This window comes from Poecilia formosa, unplaced genomic scaffold (genome assembly GCF_000485575.1).
Source record: "Poecilia formosa unplaced genomic scaffold, Poecilia_formosa-5.1.2 Scaffold149, whole genome shotgun sequence".
NCBI classification, from domain to species: Eukaryota; Metazoa; Chordata; class Actinopteri; order Cyprinodontiformes; family Poeciliidae; genus Poecilia; species Poecilia formosa.
This window is the reverse complement of record NW_006800088.1, coordinates 271,404-284,310: the sequence shown is the minus strand read 5'-3', so window position 1 is coordinate 284,310 and position 12,907 is coordinate 271,404.

Genomic DNA, 12,907 nt, shown 5'->3' with positions numbered 1-12,907 from the left:
TTCATCAATCTCATTGTTAAAATTCGCATTCTGAGAAACCTCTCAGAGAGATTTCATGCGGCAGATGTCACAGCTTTTCAGAAGTTTACCACAATATGCACTTGTGGTAAACGTGTGAAAAGCTAAAAGATGTATCCTGACATCTGAGATGTGATGACTCTGAGGTGAAACCATCATCTGCGGTTCTCTCCTGGTGAGCTTTGGCGGTTTCTGTTGCCCCTCTTACCATCCCGTTCACTGCATTCGATGGCCAGATAAACTCTGCAATTTACTGATCTGACTGTAGATATTGGGAAGCTTTTTTTTTAAGGCGTTCTTTTCTTGTAGCTGTTTGACTTCCAAAGATCACAACACATTTATCTCAGGGAAACAGGAAGTCATGGAAACTAACTGGAAGTTCAGAAAATACTCATCAAATTAATCAAAAAGGAACTACAGGTTGTGTTAAACTACAGGATCACTGTAGTTTAACACAACCTGAGTTATTTTTTTGTGTTGCAAAACCTCCATTTGCAGATTACATGACGCTTAAGATGAGAAGACTTGATGGAATGATGTGTGACCATGATGCAGCCCTGTGAAATGGTAGAAAAGACTCTTTACATCATATGGTGGCTTCATGACTACCAGTTGACGGATGCATTTGTCACTCGGGGAATGCGTTGCTAAACGGCGAGTTAGAGACACCCGGAAGACGCTGTGAAACGCACTGGAATCAATCAGTGGGTTAAAATAAGACTCAAAGCAAATGGTTAAGATGCTTAAGCCGGTCTTTATCGTCGGTAAACGGCAACACGACTCATCAAGGACTCAACCAATGATGAGCAAACACGCCACTATCAGAGATGAGATAGCTGCCCATTACGCTGCTGTAAAGATTGAATGATCTCAAATTTTAATGGTACATTACGCTCCAGCCCAAGAGAACGTTTGCAATGCTGCTGATAACTTATGTACCAACTTACAGCCTCTATCACAAGCTCAAGTGGAGAGAAGTCACATGTGGAGTACCCAAAGGTTGAGACCTTGGGCCCCTCTTGTTTAATAAATACAGTACAAACTCCCTCTGGTTCAGGTTATATAAGAAATAATACAATTAGTTACCATAACTACACGGATGATGCACAGCTCAGCATTACAATGTTATCAGGTGACTCTGAACCCATCCAAATACCAAACAGAAAGAAAAACAATCAATGTGTGCCACAACTTTCTCCAGCTCAACAAAAACAAAACTGAAGTTATTATTATCGTTGGACAGGGAGTTATTACAGCTAGAAGCCAGCGATCGGGCCGAAGATCTGGGTGTGACGATGGACTCTGAAATGAACCTTCAGAGCCACATAAAGATAGTCACAAAGTCGGCCTTCTATCACCTGAAGAACATTTCCAGGATTAAAAAACTAATGTTCCAGCTAGATCTAGAGAAACTAATCCAGGCTTTTTATTTTTAGTGATTTAGTGACTGATTACTGCAACAGCGTCTTCACAGGTCTGCCTAAAAAAATCCACTCTCCAGCTGCAGCTGATCCAGAACGTTGCTGCTCACGTTCTCACTAAAACCAAGAAGACAGAGCACATCACCCCAGGTTTATAGTTTCTGCATCCCCAGAACCAAAAGTAACAGTTTTTATGGGCCACAAATCTGGAACAAACTTCCAGAAAACTGCAAAACTGCCAAAACTCTGAGACTAAGCCCCCTTCCCCAGTTTAGAGTTGCAGTTAATTAATTACTGGATAAATATATTTGATGCATATTTGCTGGTTGATCTTGATGACATTATTTTTTTTTTTAACAAAATCTAATGTTTATTGCTTGTTTCATAATTGGTTACAGTATTACGTTTTTATGTTGCAAAGCACTTTGAACAACTATATTTGCTGTGCAAATAAACTCAACACTGTTTGAGTTATGGCTTCTGTATATCTTCTGCTATTCCTATGGAAGGTTGTTAACTCTCACTTGATAACACACAAAGTTCTTTGACTTGCTGACCTCTCCGCTCCTCCCCAGGTAAAGCAAACACGCCTCCGGCTCAGCCAATCAGTCGGGGCCGTCTGACCAGCAATCAGAGGTTTCATTCAACCTCTGAATGACACGGCAATAAAAAACAAAAAGGTCCTACAGCGACTGACAGGGCGAAACAGGAAAACCTGCAAATCAACATCTGGTTAGAAATGTTGGTTTTCATTTTAAATGCTTCACAAGCTGAAGGATGGAACGATGAATGGAGTTTAAATTTGTTTCCATAAAATCTTCTCTGTCAGATTTTGTTACTTTAAATCAGTTCTTCTTTAGTCCTTTGGTTTGCAGACGCCACATGAAAACAAGCACTGTTCAGCACACACTGTTAGCGTTGCTCGACCTCGCGTAGCCTGACCGGACACGCGGCTGATCATGCCTCCACCTCAACAACAGATTCAAAGCAGCAAACCGATTGGTTTCAGGACAGCTCCTTGGCAGGGTCTAGCACATTCTCTTTCCCTACAATCAGAAAGCACTTTTGGGGTCACGTTTCAAAACTAGTGGTAAACGTTTAATTGCAGTTTTTTTTTTTTTTTTTTTAACATGTGCTTTGGGCCTCCATTGAACCATCAAACATAGATGGAGAACCTCTTGCCAAGAGGCTGCTGGACCCAAACTGCAACATTTCTTACATTTTCAGCTGCTGCGGTTTGCTTTCACGCTGCTCTGTGTCAAACGATCCAAACTAAGTCAGAAACCTGTTCCCCTTCTTGCCAGTCAAATGTTTGGCATGACAACATGAAGCTTTTTTTATCTTAATGGGTTTTTTTTTTTAACTTAGAAAATAAGATTAAGTTAACTTTTGTTACATTTAAGTGGAAAGATTTACTTTTTAAGCTACCATTTTACCTACATTTTTGTTAGGAATAAACAACGTAACATTATACTGACAGCCGGAAATAGCAGAGGTAGTGTGATGGTCTGTTATGAAATTTAATCTTTTTTTTTTAAACTACATTTATCAGATATTTAAATTTACTTCATGAACTGAAACTTGACCTACATTATGTTTTTGATGAAACATTTAAGTGAAAAAAAAAAAAAAAAAGCAAATAGGGAAGACAAATATATTTACACATCACTTTAAGCATTCTTTCTTTTGTCGTTTGGTCACTGACTTTAATTAAACGTGCTTCGTTGTGGCTTTATGATGAAAAAAATAAAGATAACTACGGACAGATTGCTTACAGGAGGATCAGCTTGGCCTGATATGAGCGCAGTTTGACATCCAGAGTAGTTCAAACAAGCCAAACAGACTGAAAGCTGCTGCCACGTTATTTGCCTTTTCAAGGTGTTTTATCTTCTTTTGTTTGTCCGTTCTGTTCGAGGTCAGACACAAACCTTCCCGTTGAGCATTCACTGAAGTACCACAGAAGAAGATTCTTGGTAGCCTTGACGATTCTCTAAAGTAAGGCTGATGATGATGTAGAAATGGTGAAATTAGTCCATGTGAAACGTTAATCAGATTCCGACTTTAGCGCCATTAGTCTAAAATGTATTACTCTCATTTGTGTGTTCAAAACAAAAAAAAAAAACAACAAAACATATCAATATACAACTTAAGCCAAGCATAAAGGCAAAATGTGTAGAAAACAAACTCTTGTCACATGAATCTGAAGTAACGGCTTGGTACTTACGCATCGTAATGCATGGATTTCTGGTTTCTGCTAACTTCCTTGGGGATGTTTGTGCCGGTCTTTGCTCTGACGTCTTCCATAATGAAACATCGGCTCCACGACCCAGATTTAAAACAGTCACATCAGAAACACGTTCATAGCGTTCTCATTGCTACCTCAGACAATTATTTCAATAATACTGACTTTAAAGATTTTCTTCATTGTAATTATTGGCCCCCTTTTTAATTTTTTTTTTTTATTGCAGTATTAGCATGCATTGTTGTTCTGGATATAGGTCAAGTTTCTACAGTGTAACGTAGTTTTGATCATTTACAACTGAAATGTTATTGTTAAGCATTTTCTGGCCTCAAACTGATAATGTGTGAATACACTTTAGAAATTAATTTACCATTTTAACCGTCCCTGTTCTGACTGACGGACAGCAGCTCTACCCCACAACACTGGAAAGGATTTTGCTCCAAGCATAATCCTTCATCCTATTGGAGACACCAAGAGCCTCTAAGCATCTTAATTTCTTACATTTTTATTTTTTTTTTTAAAGAATGTTTCTAGAAGCAAACCTTTATGTTTTACATAATCTCTCTATTTAGGTCATCTGACCATAAATAAGACAATCATGTGAGCAAAAGTGAGATTATGTCAAAAAAAAAAGAAGAAAGTCAGTCATATGAGCTTTAAAAAAGTCACCATGTCACATAAGTAATCAATTATTTAATCAATTATTTAAACTCTAATATCAAATTACTGATGATTTTAAAAGTTTTCCTCATATTTTTTTTTGCATGTGAACATATGTAAGATGCATATCATGCATTGTCTCACAGGGATGAAAAAAGAGAAGCGTCTGCATGTGACGACAGAATCACACAGTTCCATCTTCAGTCGGCGTTGAAAGTTGCAGACCTTTTCTCTCGATCGCATAGTTTTAGTGGAAAACCTTCCTTGCGGAAGAGTTTTTAGCAGAGTCTAAAACAAAGTCAAACCTTCGCTCATCAGGTGTGCAGAGAGTCTCTGGGTCGTCCGTGGAGTCGGGTTACATAACGGACGAACAACATGACCTGTTTATCTTTCAGCTTCTCTCTGTGTCAACGCTCCACATCAGCTGTGCTGCTTCCAGATAAGACAGCCACACAACTGGGACGCAAACGGACCAAACATCTGGAAAGTACCGGAGCCTCGTTCACCTCCAACATGGAGGTCCTCCAGTAGTTTATCAGTGCAGAGCCGATGGAGGAAGCGTGATTAATTAAGAGCGACGGGTTAAATCCCTTTAGAATATTTCCATAGTCATTGTTTGTTGTCTCTCTGTGATCTCTGACTTTTCTCCTACCTACTGGGCAGACCTGACCTTATTTTGCAATTTCTCACATCTGTTACGTAACTACTTCTGCCTGAGCTTTAGCTGCTCATTACAGGCTTTTCTACTGTTGGATTCTGACTTGATGATCCCAAAAACTGCTTTCTTCTTCGTTTAAGCAAGTGATAATCAAGACCCAAAGCCAGAGCTAACACTGTCTAGAACTGCAGACTGCTCTGACAAAAATACATATGTGCGCAAACTTTGTCTACAGTGTCTTATTTTCTTTATTTGTTATGTATTTGATTAAAATAGCAAACCATAATGTTATTGATAAAACGTGTCACACATGGAAAAGAAAAGGTGCAACTGGTTTTGTTTTCTTAACTTTCAACATTAAACCTATTTAAGCTGTTTTGCATGCTTCCTCTCTAACTAGGGTGAATGGTTTAAAATTTGTAAAATGCAGTGCACAGCCACCTGCTCCCGTGTGCGGAGGGGAAAAACATGATTAGATTTTTTATAACACCAAAGATCAGGACCAGGATGGTATCCAGTTCACAGCCATGCTGGAGACTCTGTGGCCAGTCTGATGTAGGCCACACGCACATATTCTGGTCTTGTCAAAAGCTACCCACATACTGGAATAATGTTTGCCTTATCTTGAAAAACATATTGGGATATGGAATACCCAGATCATGTAAAACACTCTACCTGGGATGCCTCACACACGATGTAATTCAAAAGGATGATGAATATCTGTTAAAAATATTACTTTCAGCATCAAGGAAAACCATCACAAAATTATGGTATAGACAAGACTCCCCTGCGGTGGAGCAGTGGCTGAGCATTGTGGAAGAGATCTTCGTAATGGAGAAAATCACATATAGACTAAGATTGCAGGAGGACAAGTTTGTCATTAAATGGGAAAAATGGAGCGACTACAGACGTAAGGAGAATGCCATTCTTGTATCCAGTTAAATACGGACACGGTTGTCCAACATTGTATATGAAGTTGAATGTATTGATGCCTCTCCACTGTATGTGTTCAGAAATGTTCAATAAAAAATAAGTATTAAAAAAAGAAAATAACTTCTCATGTGGTCATGTAATTCACATGATCGCAATTGTCCTTCCACTTTGCAGTCGCGCTCCAACTCTTGTTGCAGCAGCTCATACAAAACATTCAAGTTTACGACTGCATCGTCACCTAATGTGACAAAGAGCCAGGGGAAGGTCTGCCTTTCACTTCTGAGCCATGCTAAGGAACAGGATTTGAAGATTTGCGTTTGGCTGAGTCCCGACTCATCACCTGACTGTGATCTCACTGAATGGAAACACCTGACTGTAACCTCGTTCTGCAGACTCACACAGCAGCGCCAGCAGATCTTAGATGCGTCGCGTTCGGCCGACAAACCTCAGGTAGAGCGTCATCTCAAAGAACATTTCTGAGGCTTCTCAAAGTCCTCAACAACGTCGTACTTTCAGTGTAGAATTTGCTTTTTGATACATCCAAAAAGCTCACGGCGCTTTAGGTAAAACTTACATTTTTTTATTTTTAACAGTCTACCAAGAAGCCTCACATGAAGCCTTGCAGCAACTGGAGTTTATCTGAGCATTGTCAGGCAGGGAAAACTGATTTTTTTTTTTGCACAGTTAGAGAAAAAAAAAGCATAAAGTGAAAGAAGAGACATTAGCCTGCCAGCTGAAGAATAAGGAAAAGTTACACACTTTACAAGCGTTTCCTCTGCAGAGATCATGTGTCCGGATGAGGTAGATCAGACAAGGCCAACGTCGCGTTCAGGATGTGGCTTCGTTTCATGGGAAATCGAAATTAGAGGAGCTGTGGACTCAGTGGAGCCCATCAGATCAAACCAAATGGACTGACTTTGCACGTGCTTTTGTTTATGTGTGTGTTTAATTGAGGGATGAGATTAGATATTTACTGCAGCCCTTCTGGCATGACAGTTTTATAATGTCAGAGATGTTTTTAGGGGTGCGTTCTGCTTGTACTTGGAAGCTGAAATATCTCAGCTATATCAGAAAAATGAAATGGGATGGTTGTTGTTTTCTACGATGGTGATAATTGAGGTGCTAGAAATCAGTTTGCTGGGGCGGCCATGTTGGATTTTTAGTTCAGCAGAGAAAAAGAAAACAAATCACAATCGCAATAGATGGGTCAAAAAAAGTTATTAAAATGAGGCAAGAATCAAAAAAAAAAAAAAAAAAAATTAGCACAAAAAGTAGCCAATTTTGTATTTAAGTTGTAACAACAGGTAATCTGTTTGGTGCTGTGGAAAAACCTGTTTAATTTCTTCTAAATGGAGCCAAAATCATAAGAAAAATGCACGTGTTGGTTTAACAGTAGCAGCTGAACTGAAAAACTTTTCAAATGATTCTGTGCCATTTTTTTTGGACAAACCTCAATTTCAGAGGGCTAGCAAACAAGAATGTCAAGGCTTTCCTGATTTCAAATTGGATGGAAGTCTGTATTGCAATAACATTTTAAATACGAGTTAAATACTAAATACTACACTGGATTTTATGCATGTGGTTCTGCAAGTCAGAGTGAAGGGAGGCTGAATCTAAACAGGCACCCCACACTTATCAGATTGTTGCTTCTAAGAAATTACAAATAAGTGCTCCTTTTATGTTAGTATTTCATATAGAGGCAAAGTGCATTAAGGTTGTTTCTTAAGGCAGTGGAACTTGAAGAAATGACCCGAGTGTACCAGAAACCAGCCGCGTGTCTCAGGTGTTGAGTGGTTTTTCACTGACCAGTTCAACTGAGGACAGCTTTTGTTTCTATTTGAATCTTTTTTTTTTTTTTTTTTTTTTTACTAATTCACGTGCTGTAAGAGAAAATCAGGTTTCAGGTCATGAGATGTGGAGAGAAGGATTCCTTGTCTCGATGCAGCTGGTCGTGATTCAGTACAAGAAGACGACCCAAATGTGATTAGGTTTTTCTTTTTAAAGCTTTGGCTTATTTGTAGCTTCCATGATGAAAGATTCTCACAAGTGTTTTATTAAGATTATCTAGTGCCAACATCTCTATTTCTCACCAGGCATGAACACAAACAGCACAAAGAGAGGCTCTCTCAAGAATAATACTAATAACAGAGGAAAATATTTATTTTTTCTCATTATTGACTGATGCTTTTTCTTGTAAATCTATCAGTGAACGTCCTTTACTCACTTACGCCGAAGCTGTTTTTTGTTTTGTTTTTTACAGAAACTTATACATTTAGGCTCGTTAAGATCCAATGGGGACCTCTGGTGGTCAAATTTGGTAACACATTCAGAAAATCAGGTAACCTCAAAGGCGGGAATAAAAACAAGAAAAATCCAGGGAAAAAAACACGCAGGTGGTATCAAAACATGTTGACTTGGATGTAAATGTAAAGCACAAGTTTAAAAGATTTAGAGGATCATTTTTCTTTTCATTAAACAAATGGCTTTGAATGCTTTAAATGTAATATGTTCATCACTTAAAATAACTAATAAAAAACTTCCCAAAAATAACTAATCCAGATATAAAATAACTAATCCAGATATCCAATCCAAAATAAAATGCGCTGAAGTATTATTTTATCAGCCGAATCAAATGACTTTTTGTTTTTATGGTGCCAAATGACATCAATGTGAAGAGATGTCACACAACTTATGTTATAATTGTTTAATATAACCAGTTGCTCTTTTAAAATTAAATAACGTAATTATATACTTTTTGTGTGACAATGGAGCATTAGATTTGACATCTCTCATTGTTTTTAAACACCACCGCTAGATGGCGTTGTGAGTAAGCCGACTGAATCCACAGTGAGGTTCTGATTAATTCTCCCATCACTCATCATAAACATGGACCAATGATGGAGTTAGTTGAAAATCAAAATGAATGAATGAAATTAAAATTAAAATCCCTCCACACACTTTGTGCCTTCACCATGGATACTTTGTTGAGAGCAGCCTGGATTTAGAAATGCTTAGTTTTCTTTTTTTCTTTTTTTCTTTTTTTTTTTTTTTAGCAATGTCAAAACCTACGGATAAGTGAAAATTGTCTTTTTTATTTTATTTATTTTTTTTTTTGGAGCGCCTGGTTGCCTTGCAGCCAGCTGAAGGGGTTGTTTCTGTGCTCAATATCCACTGAACTGGAAACAGGAAGGATGCTACTACCTGGATTTAGGCCAAACATGATGGCATTTTAGACAAGACAAAACTGAAGTAAAGTTCTGTGGACAGAGTTGATCTATTAGGGAAAAAAAGCTCAAACAACTCCGGCAGAAAGCGCAGCAGAACCACAACAAACCAACAAACCAACAACATCTTTATCACGATCTTCACTGCTTCCTGTGACGGAAGAGGCATTCACTAAACCGATCGAACGATAAACCTGAGAACGGATCAACCAGCCGAGAGAACGTTTTAAATTAAAGACAGCTACGCAGAGAAATGAAGATTCAACCACTTAAACCATAAAAACCTTCCACATCGGAAGAGAAATCGAAACTATTTGCAAAACAGGTGCAAGACAAGTCAACAGGAAAAAGAAACTCATGCTGCTGCCAAATGTTGTGTGGAGGACATATGGCAAGGTTGGGATTAGGTTCTTTGAGTTTTATTGACCAAAAGAAAAGAAGTCTGTGGAATCCTGGCTCACCTGTAGATAATTTTGAACATGTTACAGTATCACACATAAAGTCATGCATCTACATACACAACATACCAGGAAGTGTCAGGGAATTGTAAAGTGATCGTCATGCGGTGTCCGATTATTCTCAGAAATTGTTGGAATCATGAACAGCCTCTCCGTTACAATAAGCAACGTGAATTTTGGACGGCACAAGCCAAATTTCAAAACTAAACTGATAGATGGGGAATACGCCTAACCGTAGCAAGAAGACGAACTCTGAAGTAAACATTTACTCTTTAGATCTTTTAAGATATGTTTTGGTGTTTGTGAGATTCTAAACACAATTCAGTTTGGCAAAATGAATCCAAAAGGGGGAACTTGATATGTATGAAATATGCAAAACGTGAAATTTCTCAGCTTCCATTTAAGATCAAATATTTCAATTAATGCTTAAATGTCTAGAAATCAAGTATGAAATAAGTGTTTGAAAAAAACTAAGCCGATCATTTTGTATGCGCTTGAGCATTTCTTGCTTGACAATCTTTACTGTATCATAAGATAACAATGTTATGTGTTTGTAAGAAAATGTTCAGGCAAACCTTTGTGCACTTTTATTCCCACCTGTTCGCAGTGATGGTATTTCCAAGCTTTCAGATAAAGCTTGGATAGATAAAGCTAACCCTAACCCTAATCAGCTAAAGCTAACCCTAACCCTAATCAGCTAAAGCTAACCCTAACCCTAATCAGATAAAGCTAACCCAAACCCCTGAGGCCTGTTCGCCTGTATATAAGTTTGATCAGCGATGATCATATGAACATGAAGTTTAAATATATTTATTGGATGGTGATCACTGCTGGGACTTAAAAAATATTCAAATATCATTTCATCCTTTAGTATATTTATATATATATATATATATATATATATATATATATACACTTACACTTGAGTGTAACTGTAACGCTGTCGTCTTTCAGTTCCTCATTTTCTACACTCGTCTCTGTTTGAACATTTTAGACCCGACGCCATCATGGGCTCATTTAAAAAAACCAAGCAGAAGGAAGCATGTGCATCAAGACGACAAAGAGAGGGGTGGAAAAAGGAGGAAGGAGGAGGATAGAGTCTTCTGAGTAGTCATGAGCTGACTGGTTTTTTCCTTCCTCCCAGCCTTCCCTTTTGTTGTTCGTTCGCCCTCTTCCTGACTCTTTACTTTCCCCCGTTCTTTCTTTTTTCGATCTCTTCTTTTAATGTGTGAAACTTTCCTTTTCCCCCTCCTTCCTCCTCCTCCTCCTCCTCCTCCTCGTCTTCCTCCTCCTCTGGTCACTTCAGTTCAGTGACGGCTGACATCTGTGACATAGTTTATCCTACAGCTCTGGTCAGAAAACAGAGAGCGGTCACTTATTCTCAGTCAAAGGTGACATTCTTTCAGCAAAATAAGAGAATTATTATTTTTTCATTGACAGGAAGCATGCTGTTATTTTTCATGCATTAGGATTTCATTCTTTCTTGCAAGGTAACGGTTAAGAAAATAAACTTTTTCTTGATTATTTATGCTAAAAGAACTGCTTGCAAAAGAGAAAATTGAGTTAAAATTAACATAGATGTAAAAATAAACATGTATAAAGGGAACAGAATACATAAACATTCAATATTTTGTTTTAAACGATATTTCAATGTTTTTATTTGGACCGTTTTTTTTTTATATCTCTGATTAGTACTCATTCTACTAAGTTGGTCCCTTATTGAGATGATTTTACGTGAAATAAATGGGGAACAAGCACAAAATGCGAACGAGTTTGTAACTAAAGCAATAAAACGTTTTAAACCTCATAAGGCCACATGAATCATATTTCAATTAAGTGTAACTCAAGTCAGTTTAATTCCAAAAACAAAGATCATCACAGGCAACCCTCAGCATCCTCTTCATCAGTCATTCAACACAGCAGCTGTGTTTCCGATTCAGCGCAAAACTTGTGTCGATACTCCGCTAAAGTTGAAAAAAGCAAATAAATTTATTCACGTGATAAGTCGTTAAAAAAAAAAAACATGCAGCGCCATCTTCCTCCTGCCACTTCCTGCTGTTTTCTTCGTCTTTTCCACCAGTAGACATCTGGTTGTTGATCGTGTGACTCACGTGATGCGAATACAGTGTTTCCATTGCAGCTTCGCGAAATACTAATTTTGATAGCTTATTACATCAAGTGCTCATTTGATACATTATTTGCAAAAATGCAAAACTCTTTGAAAATATAACTTTTTGCTCATGATTATATTATTATGTGCCACAACCAAAAAAAAAAGCCTCTAATGTTTCAAATGCAACATTTTTCTTTTGCGGTTTAACTTGCTAGCAAATTTAACTTTAGCATTAGCACTGTTGCTAAACGGTTCAAATCTGGAGTGAAAACACACTTGAAAGTCTCCCCACAAAACAGCTCCAAGCCTTCATGACGGTTCTTCCTGTTGACTGCACACGCCTCCACATCGCAACCCATATGTAAAACATGTGAGCCTATTTTACTCGCCACGAAAGCTAATAGCGGCTAACTGATCCAACGCTGCTAGCTGACTTGTGGTGGTGAAGTGGACCGTTTCAAAACATCAAATTTACAAAGTGATGTGCTCGATTATGCGTTCAGCGACTTTAAGGGTGAAACTTTGTTTCATCGTGCAGTGAAGCAGAGGTGCTATCAGCTCTCAGGCTGTTGATAAAGCTGCTAAAGTTACTCACTGAGCCACAAGGAGGGATTGATATTTTGGTTCAGCTTTTGAGATTTCAATCATCCAATAAAAACCCTGAAATGTAAAAAAAAAAAAAAAAAAAAAAAAAAAAAGAGGGTAACTTCAAAGAGACGTCTGTCGCCACTCTCTCGAACCTTGAGCAGACGTCATGACCTGAATGAGGTTTTAACCAGGGGAGCCCCAACGCTCGCAGAGGCGCCAAGTAGAAACACAAACTGGGTGCTTTCTCCTTTTGGAGGAAAATATTGCGCAGTGTTTCTGGTGCAGAGTGTCAATGGTGGTTCATGCACCACGTGGGAACTTTCATTCCGGTTTGTCTGGTAGATGCATAAAGCTGCTTCTTGTACAGCATATGAATAATGTTGCTAAAAAAAGTATCAGTCTTTTTAGCACAGGGGTGTCAAACTCATACTTGATTAATGTCCTTAAAGGGCCGGTATATTATCTTTATTATCTATATTATCTAGGATCTGTGGGCCTTGAGTTGGACATGTAGGTACAGTTAGAACCAAGGCTCCCCCTGAATGATAGAAATTTGTCACACCAGTGCAGGACGTTAATATCCACGTGAAGC